Genomic DNA, 13,127 nt, shown 5'->3' on the forward strand with positions numbered 1-13,127 from the left:
ACAGAGCAAAATCGAATGAAACGGCGACGAAAAAAAAGCCTACGACACTCGGTATTCCCAGCCGGTCACCCATGCAAGTACTAACCGAGCCCGACATTGCTTAACTTCCGAGATCGAACGAGATCGGGTGCATTCAACGTGGTATGGTTGTCGGCAATAAAGTAGTAGTCTATTCGGCTATTTGTATTTCGCAGTTGTTGGAAAACAGAGCAAAATCGAATGAAACGGCGACGAAAAGCCTACGACACTCGGTATTCCCAGCCGGTCACCCATGCAAGTACTAACCGAGCCCGACATTGCTTAACTTCCGAGATCGAACGAGATCGGGTGCATTCAACGTGGTATGGTTGTAGGCGATAAAGTAGTAGTCTATTCGGCTATTTGTATTTCGCAGTTGTTGGAAAACAGAGCAAAAACAAATGGAACGGCGACAAAAAAAAGCCTACGACACTCGGTATTCCCAGCCGGTCACCCATGCAAGTACTAACCGAGCCCGACATTGCTTAACTTACGAGATCGGGTGCATTCAACGTGGTATGGTTGTAGGCGATAAAGTAGTAGTCTATTCGGCTATTTGTATATCGCAGTTGTTGGAATACAGAGCAAAATCGAATGAAACGGCGACAAAAAGCCTACGACACTCGGTTTCCCAGCCGGTCACCCATGCAAGTACTAACCGAGCCCGACATTGCTTAACTTCCGAGATCGACGAGATCGGGTTCATTCAACGTGGTATGGTTGTAGGCGATAAAGTAGTAGTCTATTCGGCTATTTGTATTTCGCAGTTGTTGGAAAACAGAGCAAAATCGAATGAAACGGCGACGAAAAGCCTACGACACTCGGTATTCCCAGCCGGTCACCCATGCAAGTACTAACCGAGCCCGACATTGCTTAACTTCCGAGATCGAACGAGATCGGGTGCATTCAACGTGGTATAGTTGTAGGCGATAAAGTAGTAGTCTATTCGGCTATTTGTATTTCGCAGTTGTTGGAAAACAGAGCAAAATCGAATGAAACGGCGACGAAAAGCCTACGACACTCGGTATTCCCAGCCGGTCACCCATGCAAGTACTAACCGAGCCAGACATTGCTTAACTTCCGAGATCGAACGAGATCGGGTGAATTCAACGTGGTATGGTTGTAGGCGTTAAAGTAGTAGTCTATTCGGCTATTTGTATTTCGCAGTTGTTGGAAAACAGAGCAAAATCGAATGAAACGGCGACGAAAAGCCTACGACACTCGGTATTCCCAGCCGGTCACCCATGCAAGTACTAACCGAGCCCGACATTGCTTAACTTCCGAGATCGAACGATAACGAGTGCATTCAACGTGGTATGGTTGTAGGCGATAAAGTAGTAGTCTATTCGGCTATTTGTATTTCGCAGTTGTTGGAAAACAGAGCAAAATCGAATGAAACGGCGACAAAAAGCCTACGACACTCGGTATTCCCAGCCGGTCACCCATGCAAGTACTAACCGAGCCCGACATTGCTTAACTTCCGAGATCGAACGAGATCGGGTGCATTCAACGTAGTATGGTTGTAGGCGATAAAGTAGTAGTCTATTCGGCTATTTGTATTTCGCAGTTGTTGGAAAACAGAGCAAAATCGAATGAAACGGCGACGAAAAGCCTACGACACTCGGTATTCCCAGCCGGTCACCCATGCAAGTACTAACCGAGCCCGACATTGCTTAACTTTCGAGATCGAACGAGATCGGGTGCATTCAACGTGGTATGGTTGTAGGCGATAAAGTAGTAGTCTATTCGGCTATTTGTATTTCGCAGTTGTTGGAAAACAGAGCAAAATCGAATGAAACGGCGACGAAAAGCCTACGACACTCGGTATTCCCAGCCGGTCACCCATGCAAGTACTAACCGAGCCCGACATTGCTTAACTTCCGAGATCGAACGAGATCGGGTGCATTCAACGTGGTATGGGTGTAGGCGATAAAGTAGTAGTCTATTCGGCTATTTGTATTTCGCAGTTGTTGGAAAACAGAGCAAAATCGAATGAAACGGCGACGAAAAGCCTACGACACTCGGTATTCCCAGCCGGTCACCCATGCAAGTACTAACCGAGCCCGACCTTGCTTAACTCCCGAGATCGAACGAGATCGAGTGCATTCAACGTGGTATGGTTGTAGGCGATAAAGTAGTAGTCTATTCGGCTATTTGTATTTTGCAGTTGTTGGAAAACAGAGCAAAATCGAATGAAGCGGCGACGAAAAGCCTACGACACTCGGTATTCCCAGCCGGTCACCCATGCAAGTACTAACCGAGCCCGACATTGCTTAACTTCCGAGATCGAACGAGATCGGGTGCATTCAACGTGGTATGGTTGTAGTCGATAAAGTAGTAGTCTGTTCTGCTATTTGTATTTTGCAGTTGTTAGAAAACAGAGAAAAAACGAATGGAACGGCGACGAAAAAAAAGCCTACGACACTCGGTATTCCCAGCCGGTCACCCATGCAAGTACTAACCGAGCCCGACATTGCTTAACTTCCGGGATCGAACGAGATCGGGTGCATTCAACGTGGTATGGTTGTAGGCAATAAAGTAGTAGTCTATTCGGCTATTTGTATTTCGCAGTTGTTGGAAAACAGAGCAAAATCGAATGAAACGGCGACGAAAAAAAAGCCTACGACACTCGGTATTCCCAGCCGGTCACCCATGCAAGTACTAACCGAGCCCGACATTGCTTAACTTCCGAGATCGAACGAGATCGGGTGCATTCAACGTGGTATGGTTGTAGGCAATAAAGTAGTAGTCTATTCGGCTATTTGTATTTCGCAGTTGTTGGAAAACAGAGCAAAATCGAATGAAACGGCGACGAAAAGCCTACGACACTCGGTATTCCCAGCCGGTCACCCATGCAAGTACTAACCGAGCCCGACATTGCTTAACTTCCGAGATCGAACGAGATCGGGTGCATTCAACGTGGTATGGTTGTAGGCGATAAAGTAGTAGTCTATTCGGCTATTTGTATTTCGCAGTTGTTGGAAAACAGAGCAAAAACAAATGGAACGGCGACAAAAAAAAAGCCTACGACACTCGGTATTCCCAGCCGGTCACCCATGCAAGTACTAACCGAGCCCGACATTGCTTAACTTACGAGATCGGGTGCATTCAACGTGGTATGGTTGTAGGCGATAAAGTAGTAGTCTATTCGGCTATTTGTATATCGCAGTTGTTGGAATACAGAGCAAAATCGAATGAAACGGCGACAAAAAGCCTACGACACTCGGTTTCCCAGCCGGTCACCCATGCAAGTACTAACCGAGCCCGACATTGCTTAACTTCCGAGATCGAACGAGATCGGGTGCATTCAACGTGGTATGGTTGTAGGCGATAAAGCAGTAGTCTATTCGGCTATTTGTATTTCGCAGTTGTTGGAAAACAGAGCAAAATCGAATGAAACGGCGACGAGAAGCCTACGACACTCGGTATTCCCAGCCGGTCACCCATGCAAGTACTAACCGAGCCCGACATTGCTTAACTTCCGAGATCGAACGAGATCGGGTGCATTCAACGTGGTATGGTTGTAGGCGATAAAGTAGTAGTCTATTCGGCTATTTGTATTTCGCAGTTGTTGGAAAACAGTGCAAAATCGAATGAAACGGCGACGAAAAGCCTACGACACTCGGTATTCCCAGCCGGTCACCCAAGCAAGTACTAACCGAGCCCGACATTGCTTAACTTCCGAGATCGAACGATAACGGGTGCATTCAACGTGGTATGGTTGTAGGCGATAAAGTAGTCTATTCGGTTATTTGTATTTCGCAGTTGTTGGAAAACAGAGCAAAATCGAATGAAACGGCGACGAAAAGCCTACGACACTCGGTATTCCCAGCCGGTCACCCATGCAAGTACTAACCGAGCCCGACATTGCTTAACTTCCGAGATCGAACGAGATCGGGTGCATTCAACGTGGTATGGTTGTGGGCGATAAAGTAGTAGTCTATTCGGCTATTTGTATTTCGCAGTTGTTGGAAAACAGAGCAAAATCGAATGAAACGGCGACGAAAAGCCTACGACACTCGGTATTCCCAGCCGGTCACCCATGCAAGTACTAACCGAGCCCGACATTGCTTAACTTCCGAGATCGAACGAGATCGGGTGCATTCAACGTGGTATGGTTGTAGGCGATAAAGTAGTAGTCTATTCGGCTATTTGTATTTTGCAGTTGTTGGAAAACAGAGCAAAATCGAATGAAACGGCGACGAAAAGCCAACGACACTCGGTATTCCCAGCCGGTCACCCATGCAAGTACTAACCGAGCCCGACATTGCTTAACTTCCGAGATCGAACGAGATTGGGTTCATTCAACGTGGTATGGTTGTAGGCGATAAAGTAGTATTCTATTCGGCTATTTGTATTTCGCAGTTGTTGGAAAACAGAGCAAAATCGAATGAAGCGGCGACAAAAAGCCTACGACACTCGGTATTCCCAGCCGGTCACCCATGCAAGTACTAACCGAGCCCGACATTGCTTAACTTCCGAGATCGAACGAGATCGGGTGCATTCAACGTGGTATGGTTGTAGTCGATAAAGTAGTAGTCTGTTCTGCTATTTGTATTTTGCAGTTGTTAGAAATTAGAGAAAAAACGAATGGAACGGCGACGAAAAAAAAAGCCTACGACACTCGGTATTCCCAGCCGGTCACCCATGCAAGTACTAACCGAGCCCGACATTGCTTAACTTCCGAGATCGAACAAGATCGGGTGCATTCAACGTGGTATGGTTGTAGGCAATAAAGTAGTAGTCTATTCGGCTATTTGTATTTCGCAGTTGTTAGAAAACAGAGCAAACTCGAATGAAACGGCGACGAAAAGCCTACGACACTCAGTATTCCCAGCCGGTCACCCATGCAAGTACTAACCGAGCCCGACATTGCTTAACTTCCGAGATCGAATTAGATAGAGTGCATTCAACGTGGTATGGTTGTAGGCAATAAAGTAGTAGTCTATTCGGCTATTTGTATTTCGCAGTTGTTAGAAAACAGAGCAAAATCGAATGAAACGGCGACGAAAAGCCTACGACACTCGGTATTCCGAGCCGGTCACCCATGCAAGTAATAACCAAGCCCGACATTGCTTAACTTCCGAGATCGAACAAGATCGGGTGCATTCAACGTGGTATGGTTGTAGGAGATAAAGTAGTAGTCTATTCCGCTATTTGTATTTCGCAGTTGTTAGAAAACACAGCAAAATCGAATGAAACGACGACGAAAAGCTTACGACACTCGGTATTCCCAGCCGGTCACCCATGCAAATACTAACCGATCCCGACATTGCTTAACTTCCGAGATCGACGAGATCTGGTGCATTCAACGTGGTATGGTTGTAGGCGATAAAGTAGTAGTCTATTCGGCTATTTGTATTTCGCAATTGTTAGAAAACAGAGCAAAATCGAATGAAACGGCGACGAAAAGCCTACGACACTCGGTATTCCCAGCCGGTCACCCATGCAAGTACTAACCGAGCCCGACATTGCTTAACTTCCGAGATCGGGTGCATTCAACGTGGTATGGTTGTAGGCGATAGAGTAGTAGTCTATTCGGCTATTTGTATTTCGCAGTTGTTGGAAAACAGAGCAAAATCGAATGAAACGGCGACGAAAAGCCTACGACACTCGGTATTCCCAGCCGGCCACCCATGCAAGTACTAACCGAGCTCGACATTGCTTAACTTCCGAGATCGAACGAGATCGGGTGCATTCAACGTGGTATGGTTGTAGGCGATAAAGTAGTAGTCTATTCGGCTATTTGTATTTCGCAGTTGTTGGAAAACAGAGCAAAATCAAATGAAACGGCGACGAAAAGCCTACGACACTCGGTATTCCCAGCCGGTCACCCATGCAAGTACTAACCGAGCCCGACATTGCTTAACTTCCGAGTTCGAACGAGATCGGGTGCATTAAACGTGGTATGATTGTAGGCGATAAAGTAGTAGTCTATTCGGCTATTTGTATTTCGCAGTTGTTAGAAAACAGAGCAAAATCGAATGAAACGGCGACGAAAAGCCTACGACACTCGGTATTCCCAGCCGGTCACCCATGCAAGTACTAACCAAGCCCGACATTGCTTAACTTCCGAGATCGACGAGATCTGGTGCATTCAACGTGGTATGGTTGTAGGCGATAAAGTAGTAGTCTATTCGGCTATTTGTATTTCGCAATTGTTAGAAAACAGAGCAAAATCGAATGAAACGGCGACGAAAAGCCTACGACACTCGGTATTCCCAGCCGGTCACCCATGCAAGTACTAACCGAGCCCGACATTGCTTAACTTCCGAGATCGGGTGCATTCAACGTGGTATGGTTGTAGGCGATAAAGTAGTAGTCTATTCGGCTATTTGTATTTCGCAGTTGTTGGAAAACAGAGCAAAATCGAATGAAACGGCGACGAAAAGCCTACGACACTCGGTATTCCCAGCCGGTCACCCATGCAAGTACTAACCGAGCTCGACATTGCTTAACTTCCGAGATCGAACGAGATCGGGTGCATTCAACGTGGTATGGTTGTAGGCGATAAAGTAGTAGTCTATTCGGCTATTTGTATTTCGCAGTTGTTGGAAAACAGAGCAAAATCGAATGAAACGGCGACGAAAAGCCTACGACACTCGGTATTCCCAGCCGGTCACCCATGCAAGTACTAACCGAGCCCGACATTGCTTAACTTTCGAGATCGAACGAGATCGGGTGCATTCAACGTGGTATGGTTGTAGGCAATAAAGTAGTAGTCTATTCGGCTATTTGTATTTCGCAGTTGTTGGAAAACAGAGCAAAATCGAATGAAACGGCGACGAAAAGCCTACGACACTCGGTATTCCTAGCCGGCCACCCATGCAAGTACTAACCGAGCCCGACATTGCTTAACTTTTGAGATCGAACGAGATCGGGTGCATTCAACGTGGTATGGTTGTAGGCAATAAAGTAGTAGTCTATTCGGCTATTTGTATTTCGCAGTTGTTAGAAAACAGAGCAAAATCGAATGAAACGGCGACGAAAAGCCTACGACACTCGGTATTCCCAGCCGGTCACCCATGCAAGTACTAACCGAGCACGACATTGCTTAACTTCCGAGATCGAACGAGATCGGGTGCATTCACCGTGGTATGGTTGTACGCGATAAAGTAGTAGTATATTCTGCTATTTGTATTTCGCAGTAGTTAGAAAACAGAGCAAAATCGAATGAAACGGCGACGAAAAGCCTACGACACTCGGTATTCCCAGCCGGTCACCCATGCAAGTACTAACCAAGCCCGACATTGCTTAACTTCCGAGATCAAACAAGATCGGGTGCATTCAACGTGGTATGGTTGTAGGCGATAAAGTAGTAGTCTATTCGGCTATTTGTATTTCGCAGTTGTTAGAAAACACAGCAAAATCGAATGAAACGACGACGAAAAGCTTACGAAACTCGCTATTCCCAGCCGGTCACCCATGCAAGTACTAACCGAACCCGACATTGCTTAACTTCCGAGATCGACGAGATCGGGTGCATTCAACGTGGTATGGCTGTAGGCGATAAAGTAGTAGTCTATTCGGCTATTTGTATTTCGCAATTGTTAGAAAACAGAGTAAAATCGAATGAAACGACGACGAAAAGCTTACGACACTCGGTATTCCCAGCCGGTCACCCATGCAAGTACTAACCGAACCCGACATTGCTTAACTTCCGAGATCGACGAGATCGGGTGCATTCAACGTGGTATGGTTGTAGGCGATAAAGTAGTAGTCTATTCGGCTATTTGTATTTCGCAGTTGTTGGAAAGCAGAGCAAAATCGAACGAAACGGCGACGAAAAGCCTACGACACTCGGTATTCCCAGACGGTCACCCATGCAAGTACTAACCGAGCCCGACATTGCTTAACTTCCGAGATCGAACGAGATCGGGTGCATTCAACGTGGTATGGTTGTAGGCGATAAAGTAGTAGTCTATTCGCCTATTTTTATTTCGCAGTTGTTGGAAAACAGAGCAAAATCGAATGAAACGGCGACGAAAAGCCTACGACACTCGGTATTCCCAGCCGGTCACCCATGCAAGTACTAACCGAGCCCGACATTGCTTAACTTCCGAAATCGAACGAGATCGGGTGCATTCAACGTGGTATGGTTGTAGGCGATAAAGTAGTAGTCTATTCGGCTATTTGTATTTTGCAGTTGTTGGAAAACAGAGCAAAATCGAATGAAACGGCGACGAAAAGCCTACGACACTCGGTATTCCCAGCCGGTCACCCATGCAAGTACTAACCGAGCCCGACATTGCTTAACTTCCGAGATCGAACGAGATCGGGTGCATTCAACGTGGTATGGTTGTAGACGATAAAGTAGTAGTCTATTCGGCTATTTGTATTTCGCAGTTGTTGGAAAGCAGAGCAAAATCGAATGAAACGGCGACGAAAAGCCTACGACACTCGGTATTCCCAGCCGGTCACCCATGCAAGTACTAACCGAGCCCGACATTGCTTAACTTCCGAGATCGAACGAGATCGGGTGCATTCAACGTGGTATGGTTGTAGGCGACAAAGTGGTAGTCTATTCGGCTATTTGTATTTCGCAGTTGTTGGAAAACAGAGCAAAATCGAATGAAACGGCGACGAAAAGCCTACGACACTCGGTATTCCCAGCCGGTCACCCATGCAAGTACTAACCGAGCCCGACATTGCTTAACTTCCGAGATCGAACGAGATCGGGTGCATTCAACGTGGTATGGTTGTAGGCAATAAAGTAGTAGTCTATTCGGCTATTTGTATTTCGCAGTTGTTGGAAAACAGAGCAAAATCGAATGAAACGGCGACAAAAAGCCTACGACACTCGGTATTCCCAGCCGGTCACCCATGCAAGTACTAACCGAGCCCGACATTGCTTAACTTCCGAGATCGAACGAGATCGGGTGCATTCAACGTGGTATGGTTGTAGGCAATAAAGTAGTAGTTTATTCGGCTATTTGTATTTCGCAGTTGTTGGAAAACAGAGCAAAATCGAATGAAACGGCGACGAAAAGCCTACGACACTCGGTATTCCCAGCCGGTCACCTATGCAAGTACTAACCGAGCATGACATTGCTTAACTTCCGAGATCAAACGATAACGGGTGCATTCAACGTGGTATGGTTGTAGGCGATAAAGTAGTAGTCTATTCGGCTATTTGTATTTCGCAGTTGTTGGAAAACAGAGCAAAATCGAATGAAACGGCGACAAAAAGCCTACGACACTCGGTAATCCCAGCCGGTCACCCATGCAAGTACTAACCGAGCCCGACATTGCTTAACTTCCGAGATCGAGTGCATTCAACGTGGTATGGTTGAAGGCGATAAAGTAGTAGTCTATTCGGCTATTTGTATTTCGCAGTTGTTGGAAAACAGAGCAAAATCGAATGAAACGGCGATGAAAAGCCTACGACACTCGGTATTCCCAGCCGGTCACCCATGCAAGTACTAACCGAGCCCGACATTGCTTAACTTCTGAGATCGAACGAGATCGGGTGCATTCAACGTGGTATGTTTGTAGGCGATAAAGTAGTAGTCTATTCGGCTATTTGTATTTCGCAGTTGTTGAAAAACAGAGCAAAATCGAATGAAACGGCGACGAAAAGCCTACGACACTCGGTATTCCCAGCCGGTCACCCATGCAAGTACTATCCGAGCCCGACATTGCTTAACTTCCGAGATCGGGTGCATTCAACGTGGTATGGTTGTAGGCGGTAAAGCAGTAGTCTATTCGGCTATTTGTATTTCGCAGTTGTTGGAAAACAGAGCAAAATCGAATGAAACGGCGACGAAAAGCCTACGACACTCGGTATTCCCAGCCGGTCACCCATGCAAGTACTAACCTAGCCCGACATTGCTTAACTTCCGAGATCGAACGAGATCGGGTGCATTCAACGTGGTATGGTTGTAGGCGATAAAGTAGTAGTCTATTCGGCTATTTGTATTTCGCAGTTGTTGGAAAACAGAGCAAAATTGAATGAAACGGCGACGAAAAGCCTACGACACTCGGTATTCCCAGCCGGTCACCCATGCAAGTACTAACCGAGCCCGACATTGCTTAACTTCCGAGATCGAACGAGATCGGGTGCATTCAACGTGGCATGGTTGTAGGCGATAAAGTAGTAGTCTATTCGGCTATTTGTATTTCGCAGTTGTTGGAAAGCAGAACAAAATCGAATGAAACGGCGACGAAAAGCCTACGACACACGGTATTCCCAGCCGGTCACCCATGCAAGTACTAACCGAGCCCGACATTGCTTAACTTCCGAGATCGAACGAGATCGGGTGCATTCAACGTGGTATGGTTGTAGGCGACAAAGTGGTAGTCTATTCGGCTATTTGTATTTCGCAGTTGTTGGAAAACAGAGCAAAATCGAATGAAACGGCGACGAAAAGCCTACGAGACTCGGTATTCCCAGCCGGTCACCCATGCAAGTACTAACCGAGCCCGACATTGCTTAACTTCCGAGATCGAACGAGATCGGGTGCATTCAACGTGGTATGGTTGTAGGCGATGAAGTAGTAGTCTATTCGGCTATTTGTATTTCGCAGTTGTTGGAAAACAGAGCAAAATCGAATGAAACGGCGACGAAAAGCCTACGACACTCGTTATTCCCAGCCGGTCACCCATGCAAGTACTAACCGAGCCCGACATTGCTTAACTTCCGAAATCGAACGAGATCGGGTGCATTCAACGTGGTATGGTTGTAGGCGATAAAGTAGTAGTTTATTCGGCTATTTGTATTTCGCAGTTGTTGTAAAACAGAGCAAAATCGAATGAAACGGCGACGAAAAGCCTACGACACTCGGTATTCCCAGCCGGTCACCTATGCAAGTACTAACCGAGCCTGACATTGCTTAACTTCCGAGATCGAACGATAACGGGTGCATTCAACGTGGTATGGTTGTAGGCGATAAAGTAGTAGTCTCTTCGGCTATTTGTATTTCGCAGTTGTTGGAAAACAGAGCAAAATCGAATGAAACGGCAACAAAAAGCCTACGACACTCGGAATTCCCAGCCGGTCACCCATGCAAGTACTAACCGAGCCCGACATTGCTTAACTTCCGAGATCGAGTGCATTCAACGTGGTATGGTTGAAGGCGATAAAGTAGTAGTCTATTCGGCTATTTGTATTTGGCAGTTGTTGGAAAACAGAGCAAAATCGAATGAAACGGCGATGAAAAGCCTACGACACTCGGTATTCCCAGCCGGTCACCCATGCAAGTACTAACCGAGCCCGACATTGCTTAACTTCCGAGATCGAACGAGATCGGGTGCATTCAACGTGGTATGTTTGTAGGCGATAAAGTAGTAGTCTATTCGGCTATTTGTATTTCGCAGTTGTTGGAATACAGAGCAAAATCGAATGAAACGGCGACGAAAAGCCTACGACACTCGGTATTCCCAGCCGGTCACCCATGCAAGTACTAACCGAGCCCGACATTGCTTAACTTCCGAGATCGGGTGCATTCAACGTGGTATGGTTGTAGGCGGTAAAGCAGTAGTCTATTCGGCTATTTGTATTTCGCAGTTGTTGGAAAACAGAGCAAAATCGAATGAAACGGCGACGAAAAGCCTACGACACTCGGTATTCCCAGCCGGTCACCCATGCAAGTACTAACCGAGCCCGACATTGCTTAACTTCCGAGATCGAACGAGATCGGGTGCATTCAACGTGGTATGGTTGTAGGCGATTAAACAGTAGTCTATTCGGCTATTTGTATTTCGCAGTTGTTGGAAAACAGAGCAAAATCGAACGAAACGGCGACGAAAAGCCTACGACACTCGGTATTCCCAGCCGGTCACCCATGCAAGTACTAACCGAGCCCGACATTGCTTAACTTCCGAGATCGAACGAGATCGGGTGCATTCAACGTGGTATGGTTGTAGGCAATAAAGTAGTAGTCTATTCGGCTATTTGTATTTCGCAGTTGTTGGAAAACAGAGCAAAATCGAATGAAACGGCGACGAAAAGCCTACGACACTCGGTATTCCCAGCCGGTCACCCATGCAAGTACTAACCGAGCCCGACATTGCTTAACTTCCGAGATCGAACGAGATCGGGTGCATTCAACGTGGTATGGTTGTAGGCGATAAAGTAGTAGTCTATTCGGCTATTTGTATTTCGCAGTTGTTGGAAAACAGAGCAAAATCGAATGAAACGGCGACGAAAAGCCTTCGACACTCGGTATTCCCAGCCGGTCACCCATGCAAGTACTAACCGAGCCCGACATTGCTTAACTTCCGAGATCGAACGAGATCGGGTGCATTCAACGTGGTATGGTTGTAGGCGATAAAGTAGTAGTCTATTCGGCTATTTGTATTTCGCAGTTGTTGGAAAACAGAGCAAAATCGAATGAAACGGCGACGAAAAGCCTACGACACTCGGTATTCCCAGCCGGTCACCCATGCAAGTACTAACCGAGCCTGACATTGCTTAACTTCCGAGATCGAACGATAACGGGTGCATTCAACGTGGTATGGTTGTAGGCGGTAAAGTAGTAGTCTATTCGGCTATTTGTATTTCGCAGTTGTTGGAAAACAGAGCAAAATCGAATGAAACGGCGACAAAAAGCCTACGACACTCGGTATTCCCAGCCGGTCACCCATGCAAGTACTAACCGAGCCCGACATTGCTTAACTTCCGAGATCGAGTGCATTCAACGTGGTATGGTTGTAGGCGATAAAGTAGTAGTCTATTCGGCTATTTGTATTTCGCAGTTGTTGGAAAACAGAGCAAAATCGAATGAAACGGCGACGAAAAGCCTACGACACTCGGTATTCCCAGCAGGTCACCCATGCAAGTACTAACCGAGCCCGACATTGCTTAACTTCCGAGATCGAACGAGATCGGGTGCATTCAACGTGGTATGGTTGTAGGCGATAAAGTAGTAGTCTATTCGGCTATTTGTATTTCGCAGTTGTTGGAAAACAGAGCAAAATCGAATGAAACGGCGACGAAAAGCCTACTACACTCGGTATTCCCAGCCGGTCACCCATGCAAGTACTAACCGAGCCCGACATTGCTTAACTTCCGAGATCGAACGAGATCGGGTGCATTCAACGTGGTATGGTTGTAGGCGACAAAGTGGTAGTCTATTCGGCTATTTGTATTTCGCAGTTGTTGGAAAACA

General features: G+C 46.7%; 41 non-coding genes and 25 pseudogenes across 41 annotated transcripts; all 66 read right to left on the reverse strand.

The window, feature by feature from the left end:
* Positions 1-36: 36 nt before the first annotated feature.
* On the reverse strand, positions 37-155 carry LOC144415501 (5S ribosomal RNA). Its single transcript, XR_013471393.1, has one exon. It is a non-coding gene; the product is annotated as a 5S ribosomal RNA (ribosomal RNA).
* An 81-nt stretch (positions 156-236) lies between these two features.
* On the reverse strand, positions 237-355 carry LOC144414030 (5S ribosomal RNA). Its single transcript, XR_013469921.1, has one exon. It is a non-coding gene; the product is annotated as a 5S ribosomal RNA (ribosomal RNA).
* Positions 356-439: 84 nt separating this feature from the next.
* Positions 440-548, reverse strand: LOC144412758 (5S ribosomal RNA; annotated as a pseudogene).
* An 81-nt stretch (positions 549-629) lies between these two features.
* LOC144417808 (5S ribosomal RNA) lies at positions 630-746 on the reverse strand (annotated as a pseudogene).
* Positions 747-827: 81 nt separating this feature from the next.
* Positions 828-946, reverse strand: LOC144414760 (5S ribosomal RNA). The gene has a single exon (XR_013470650.1). It is a non-coding gene; the product is annotated as a 5S ribosomal RNA (ribosomal RNA).
* Positions 947-1,027: 81 nt separating this feature from the next.
* Positions 1,028-1,146, reverse strand: LOC144417253 (5S ribosomal RNA). The gene has a single exon (XR_013473146.1). It is a non-coding gene; the product is annotated as a 5S ribosomal RNA (ribosomal RNA).
* Positions 1,147-1,227: 81 nt separating this feature from the next.
* LOC144418261 (5S ribosomal RNA) lies at positions 1,228-1,346 on the reverse strand (annotated as a pseudogene).
* Positions 1,347-1,427: 81 nt separating this feature from the next.
* On the reverse strand, positions 1,428-1,546 carry LOC144415058 (5S ribosomal RNA). The gene has a single exon (XR_013470950.1). It is a non-coding gene; the product is annotated as a 5S ribosomal RNA (ribosomal RNA).
* An 81-nt stretch (positions 1,547-1,627) lies between these two features.
* Positions 1,628-1,746, reverse strand: LOC144415382 (5S ribosomal RNA). Its single transcript, XR_013471274.1, has one exon. It is a non-coding gene; the product is annotated as a 5S ribosomal RNA (ribosomal RNA).
* An 81-nt stretch (positions 1,747-1,827) lies between these two features.
* On the reverse strand, positions 1,828-1,946 carry LOC144415040 (5S ribosomal RNA). Its single transcript, XR_013470932.1, has one exon. It is a non-coding gene; the product is annotated as a 5S ribosomal RNA (ribosomal RNA).
* Positions 1,947-2,027: 81 nt separating this feature from the next.
* On the reverse strand, positions 2,028-2,146 carry LOC144416802 (5S ribosomal RNA). The gene has a single exon (XR_013472695.1). It is a non-coding gene; the product is annotated as a 5S ribosomal RNA (ribosomal RNA).
* An 81-nt stretch (positions 2,147-2,227) lies between these two features.
* LOC144415316 (5S ribosomal RNA) lies at positions 2,228-2,346 on the reverse strand. Its single transcript, XR_013471208.1, has one exon. It is a non-coding gene; the product is annotated as a 5S ribosomal RNA (ribosomal RNA).
* Positions 2,347-2,431: 85 nt separating this feature from the next.
* Positions 2,432-2,550, reverse strand: LOC144416354 (5S ribosomal RNA). The gene has a single exon (XR_013472247.1). It is a non-coding gene; the product is annotated as a 5S ribosomal RNA (ribosomal RNA).
* An 85-nt stretch (positions 2,551-2,635) lies between these two features.
* Positions 2,636-2,754, reverse strand: LOC144414031 (5S ribosomal RNA). The gene has a single exon (XR_013469922.1). It is a non-coding gene; the product is annotated as a 5S ribosomal RNA (ribosomal RNA).
* Positions 2,755-2,835: 81 nt separating this feature from the next.
* Positions 2,836-2,954, reverse strand: LOC144414032 (5S ribosomal RNA). Its single transcript, XR_013469923.1, has one exon. It is a non-coding gene; the product is annotated as a 5S ribosomal RNA (ribosomal RNA).
* Positions 2,955-3,039: 85 nt separating this feature from the next.
* Positions 3,040-3,148, reverse strand: LOC144412759 (5S ribosomal RNA; annotated as a pseudogene).
* An 81-nt stretch (positions 3,149-3,229) lies between these two features.
* LOC144414579 (5S ribosomal RNA) lies at positions 3,230-3,347 on the reverse strand. The gene has a single exon (XR_013470469.1). It is a non-coding gene; the product is annotated as a 5S ribosomal RNA (ribosomal RNA).
* An 81-nt stretch (positions 3,348-3,428) lies between these two features.
* LOC144414033 (5S ribosomal RNA) lies at positions 3,429-3,547 on the reverse strand. Its single transcript, XR_013469924.1, has one exon. It is a non-coding gene; the product is annotated as a 5S ribosomal RNA (ribosomal RNA).
* An 81-nt stretch (positions 3,548-3,628) lies between these two features.
* LOC144418199 (5S ribosomal RNA) lies at positions 3,629-3,747 on the reverse strand (annotated as a pseudogene).
* A 78-nt stretch (positions 3,748-3,825) lies between these two features.
* Positions 3,826-3,944, reverse strand: LOC144415738 (5S ribosomal RNA). The gene has a single exon (XR_013471631.1). It is a non-coding gene; the product is annotated as a 5S ribosomal RNA (ribosomal RNA).
* An 81-nt stretch (positions 3,945-4,025) lies between these two features.
* Positions 4,026-4,144, reverse strand: LOC144414034 (5S ribosomal RNA). The gene has a single exon (XR_013469925.1). It is a non-coding gene; the product is annotated as a 5S ribosomal RNA (ribosomal RNA).
* An 81-nt stretch (positions 4,145-4,225) lies between these two features.
* Positions 4,226-4,344, reverse strand: LOC144418101 (5S ribosomal RNA; annotated as a pseudogene).
* An 81-nt stretch (positions 4,345-4,425) lies between these two features.
* Positions 4,426-4,544, reverse strand: LOC144415317 (5S ribosomal RNA). Its single transcript, XR_013471209.1, has one exon. It is a non-coding gene; the product is annotated as a 5S ribosomal RNA (ribosomal RNA).
* An 86-nt stretch (positions 4,545-4,630) lies between these two features.
* Positions 4,631-4,749, reverse strand: LOC144415832 (5S ribosomal RNA). The gene has a single exon (XR_013471726.1). It is a non-coding gene; the product is annotated as a 5S ribosomal RNA (ribosomal RNA).
* An 81-nt stretch (positions 4,750-4,830) lies between these two features.
* On the reverse strand, positions 4,831-4,949 carry LOC144411922 (5S ribosomal RNA; annotated as a pseudogene).
* An 81-nt stretch (positions 4,950-5,030) lies between these two features.
* LOC144418292 (5S ribosomal RNA) lies at positions 5,031-5,149 on the reverse strand (annotated as a pseudogene).
* Positions 5,150-5,230: 81 nt separating this feature from the next.
* On the reverse strand, positions 5,231-5,348 carry LOC144412947 (5S ribosomal RNA; annotated as a pseudogene).
* An 81-nt stretch (positions 5,349-5,429) lies between these two features.
* LOC144411987 (5S ribosomal RNA) lies at positions 5,430-5,538 on the reverse strand (annotated as a pseudogene).
* An 81-nt stretch (positions 5,539-5,619) lies between these two features.
* On the reverse strand, positions 5,620-5,738 carry LOC144417140 (5S ribosomal RNA). The gene has a single exon (XR_013473033.1). It is a non-coding gene; the product is annotated as a 5S ribosomal RNA (ribosomal RNA).
* An 81-nt stretch (positions 5,739-5,819) lies between these two features.
* Positions 5,820-5,938, reverse strand: LOC144414818 (5S ribosomal RNA). The gene has a single exon (XR_013470708.1). It is a non-coding gene; the product is annotated as a 5S ribosomal RNA (ribosomal RNA).
* Positions 5,939-6,019: 81 nt separating this feature from the next.
* On the reverse strand, positions 6,020-6,137 carry LOC144417569 (5S ribosomal RNA; annotated as a pseudogene).
* An 81-nt stretch (positions 6,138-6,218) lies between these two features.
* LOC144411989 (5S ribosomal RNA) lies at positions 6,219-6,327 on the reverse strand (annotated as a pseudogene).
* An 81-nt stretch (positions 6,328-6,408) lies between these two features.
* LOC144416174 (5S ribosomal RNA) lies at positions 6,409-6,527 on the reverse strand. Its single transcript, XR_013472068.1, has one exon. It is a non-coding gene; the product is annotated as a 5S ribosomal RNA (ribosomal RNA).
* Positions 6,528-6,608: 81 nt separating this feature from the next.
* LOC144415383 (5S ribosomal RNA) lies at positions 6,609-6,727 on the reverse strand. Its single transcript, XR_013471275.1, has one exon. It is a non-coding gene; the product is annotated as a 5S ribosomal RNA (ribosomal RNA).
* Positions 6,728-6,808: 81 nt separating this feature from the next.
* On the reverse strand, positions 6,809-6,927 carry LOC144418169 (5S ribosomal RNA; annotated as a pseudogene).
* Positions 6,928-7,008: 81 nt separating this feature from the next.
* LOC144418252 (5S ribosomal RNA) lies at positions 7,009-7,127 on the reverse strand (annotated as a pseudogene).
* Positions 7,128-7,208: 81 nt separating this feature from the next.
* Positions 7,209-7,327, reverse strand: LOC144415874 (5S ribosomal RNA). Its single transcript, XR_013471768.1, has one exon. It is a non-coding gene; the product is annotated as a 5S ribosomal RNA (ribosomal RNA).
* An 81-nt stretch (positions 7,328-7,408) lies between these two features.
* On the reverse strand, positions 7,409-7,526 carry LOC144412911 (5S ribosomal RNA; annotated as a pseudogene).
* An 81-nt stretch (positions 7,527-7,607) lies between these two features.
* Positions 7,608-7,725, reverse strand: LOC144418149 (5S ribosomal RNA; annotated as a pseudogene).
* An 81-nt stretch (positions 7,726-7,806) lies between these two features.
* Positions 7,807-7,925, reverse strand: LOC144412642 (5S ribosomal RNA). The gene has a single exon (XR_013469097.1). It is a non-coding gene; the product is annotated as a 5S ribosomal RNA (ribosomal RNA).
* Positions 7,926-8,006: 81 nt separating this feature from the next.
* On the reverse strand, positions 8,007-8,125 carry LOC144415627 (5S ribosomal RNA). The gene has a single exon (XR_013471519.1). It is a non-coding gene; the product is annotated as a 5S ribosomal RNA (ribosomal RNA).
* Positions 8,126-8,206: 81 nt separating this feature from the next.
* LOC144414649 (5S ribosomal RNA) lies at positions 8,207-8,325 on the reverse strand. Its single transcript, XR_013470538.1, has one exon. It is a non-coding gene; the product is annotated as a 5S ribosomal RNA (ribosomal RNA).
* An 81-nt stretch (positions 8,326-8,406) lies between these two features.
* LOC144414035 (5S ribosomal RNA) lies at positions 8,407-8,525 on the reverse strand. Its single transcript, XR_013469926.1, has one exon. It is a non-coding gene; the product is annotated as a 5S ribosomal RNA (ribosomal RNA).
* An 81-nt stretch (positions 8,526-8,606) lies between these two features.
* Positions 8,607-8,725, reverse strand: LOC144414036 (5S ribosomal RNA). The gene has a single exon (XR_013469927.1). It is a non-coding gene; the product is annotated as a 5S ribosomal RNA (ribosomal RNA).
* Positions 8,726-8,806: 81 nt separating this feature from the next.
* LOC144414037 (5S ribosomal RNA) lies at positions 8,807-8,925 on the reverse strand. The gene has a single exon (XR_013469928.1). It is a non-coding gene; the product is annotated as a 5S ribosomal RNA (ribosomal RNA).
* An 81-nt stretch (positions 8,926-9,006) lies between these two features.
* On the reverse strand, positions 9,007-9,125 carry LOC144413055 (5S ribosomal RNA; annotated as a pseudogene).
* An 81-nt stretch (positions 9,126-9,206) lies between these two features.
* LOC144413061 (5S ribosomal RNA) lies at positions 9,207-9,315 on the reverse strand (annotated as a pseudogene).
* Positions 9,316-9,396: 81 nt separating this feature from the next.
* On the reverse strand, positions 9,397-9,515 carry LOC144417477 (5S ribosomal RNA; annotated as a pseudogene).
* Positions 9,516-9,596: 81 nt separating this feature from the next.
* Positions 9,597-9,705, reverse strand: LOC144412140 (5S ribosomal RNA; annotated as a pseudogene).
* Positions 9,706-9,786: 81 nt separating this feature from the next.
* On the reverse strand, positions 9,787-9,905 carry LOC144413783 (5S ribosomal RNA). Its single transcript, XR_013469674.1, has one exon. It is a non-coding gene; the product is annotated as a 5S ribosomal RNA (ribosomal RNA).
* Positions 9,906-9,986: 81 nt separating this feature from the next.
* On the reverse strand, positions 9,987-10,105 carry LOC144415011 (5S ribosomal RNA). Its single transcript, XR_013470903.1, has one exon. It is a non-coding gene; the product is annotated as a 5S ribosomal RNA (ribosomal RNA).
* Positions 10,106-10,186: 81 nt separating this feature from the next.
* Positions 10,187-10,305, reverse strand: LOC144415361 (5S ribosomal RNA). The gene has a single exon (XR_013471253.1). It is a non-coding gene; the product is annotated as a 5S ribosomal RNA (ribosomal RNA).
* Positions 10,306-10,386: 81 nt separating this feature from the next.
* On the reverse strand, positions 10,387-10,505 carry LOC144416465 (5S ribosomal RNA). The gene has a single exon (XR_013472358.1). It is a non-coding gene; the product is annotated as a 5S ribosomal RNA (ribosomal RNA).
* An 81-nt stretch (positions 10,506-10,586) lies between these two features.
* On the reverse strand, positions 10,587-10,705 carry LOC144416832 (5S ribosomal RNA). The gene has a single exon (XR_013472725.1). It is a non-coding gene; the product is annotated as a 5S ribosomal RNA (ribosomal RNA).
* An 81-nt stretch (positions 10,706-10,786) lies between these two features.
* On the reverse strand, positions 10,787-10,905 carry LOC144412667 (5S ribosomal RNA; annotated as a pseudogene).
* An 81-nt stretch (positions 10,906-10,986) lies between these two features.
* LOC144412857 (5S ribosomal RNA) lies at positions 10,987-11,095 on the reverse strand (annotated as a pseudogene).
* An 81-nt stretch (positions 11,096-11,176) lies between these two features.
* LOC144416022 (5S ribosomal RNA) lies at positions 11,177-11,295 on the reverse strand. The gene has a single exon (XR_013471916.1). It is a non-coding gene; the product is annotated as a 5S ribosomal RNA (ribosomal RNA).
* Positions 11,296-11,376: 81 nt separating this feature from the next.
* LOC144411990 (5S ribosomal RNA) lies at positions 11,377-11,485 on the reverse strand (annotated as a pseudogene).
* Positions 11,486-11,566: 81 nt separating this feature from the next.
* Positions 11,567-11,685, reverse strand: LOC144414038 (5S ribosomal RNA). Its single transcript, XR_013469929.1, has one exon. It is a non-coding gene; the product is annotated as a 5S ribosomal RNA (ribosomal RNA).
* Positions 11,686-11,766: 81 nt separating this feature from the next.
* On the reverse strand, positions 11,767-11,885 carry LOC144414039 (5S ribosomal RNA). Its single transcript, XR_013469930.1, has one exon. It is a non-coding gene; the product is annotated as a 5S ribosomal RNA (ribosomal RNA).
* Positions 11,886-11,966: 81 nt separating this feature from the next.
* LOC144414041 (5S ribosomal RNA) lies at positions 11,967-12,085 on the reverse strand. The gene has a single exon (XR_013469932.1). It is a non-coding gene; the product is annotated as a 5S ribosomal RNA (ribosomal RNA).
* An 81-nt stretch (positions 12,086-12,166) lies between these two features.
* On the reverse strand, positions 12,167-12,285 carry LOC144416044 (5S ribosomal RNA). Its single transcript, XR_013471938.1, has one exon. It is a non-coding gene; the product is annotated as a 5S ribosomal RNA (ribosomal RNA).
* Positions 12,286-12,366: 81 nt separating this feature from the next.
* LOC144412095 (5S ribosomal RNA) lies at positions 12,367-12,485 on the reverse strand (annotated as a pseudogene).
* Positions 12,486-12,566: 81 nt separating this feature from the next.
* LOC144412402 (5S ribosomal RNA) lies at positions 12,567-12,675 on the reverse strand (annotated as a pseudogene).
* Positions 12,676-12,756: 81 nt separating this feature from the next.
* On the reverse strand, positions 12,757-12,875 carry LOC144414892 (5S ribosomal RNA). The gene has a single exon (XR_013470783.1). It is a non-coding gene; the product is annotated as a 5S ribosomal RNA (ribosomal RNA).
* Positions 12,876-12,956: 81 nt separating this feature from the next.
* LOC144414460 (5S ribosomal RNA) lies at positions 12,957-13,075 on the reverse strand. The gene has a single exon (XR_013470350.1). It is a non-coding gene; the product is annotated as a 5S ribosomal RNA (ribosomal RNA).
* Positions 13,076-13,127: the final 52 nt, after the last annotated feature.

Source organism: Styela clava, chromosome 15, assembly GCF_964204865.1.
Source record: "Styela clava chromosome 15, kaStyClav1.hap1.2, whole genome shotgun sequence".
Classification (NCBI taxonomy): Eukaryota; Metazoa; Chordata; class Ascidiacea; order Stolidobranchia; family Styelidae; genus Styela; species Styela clava.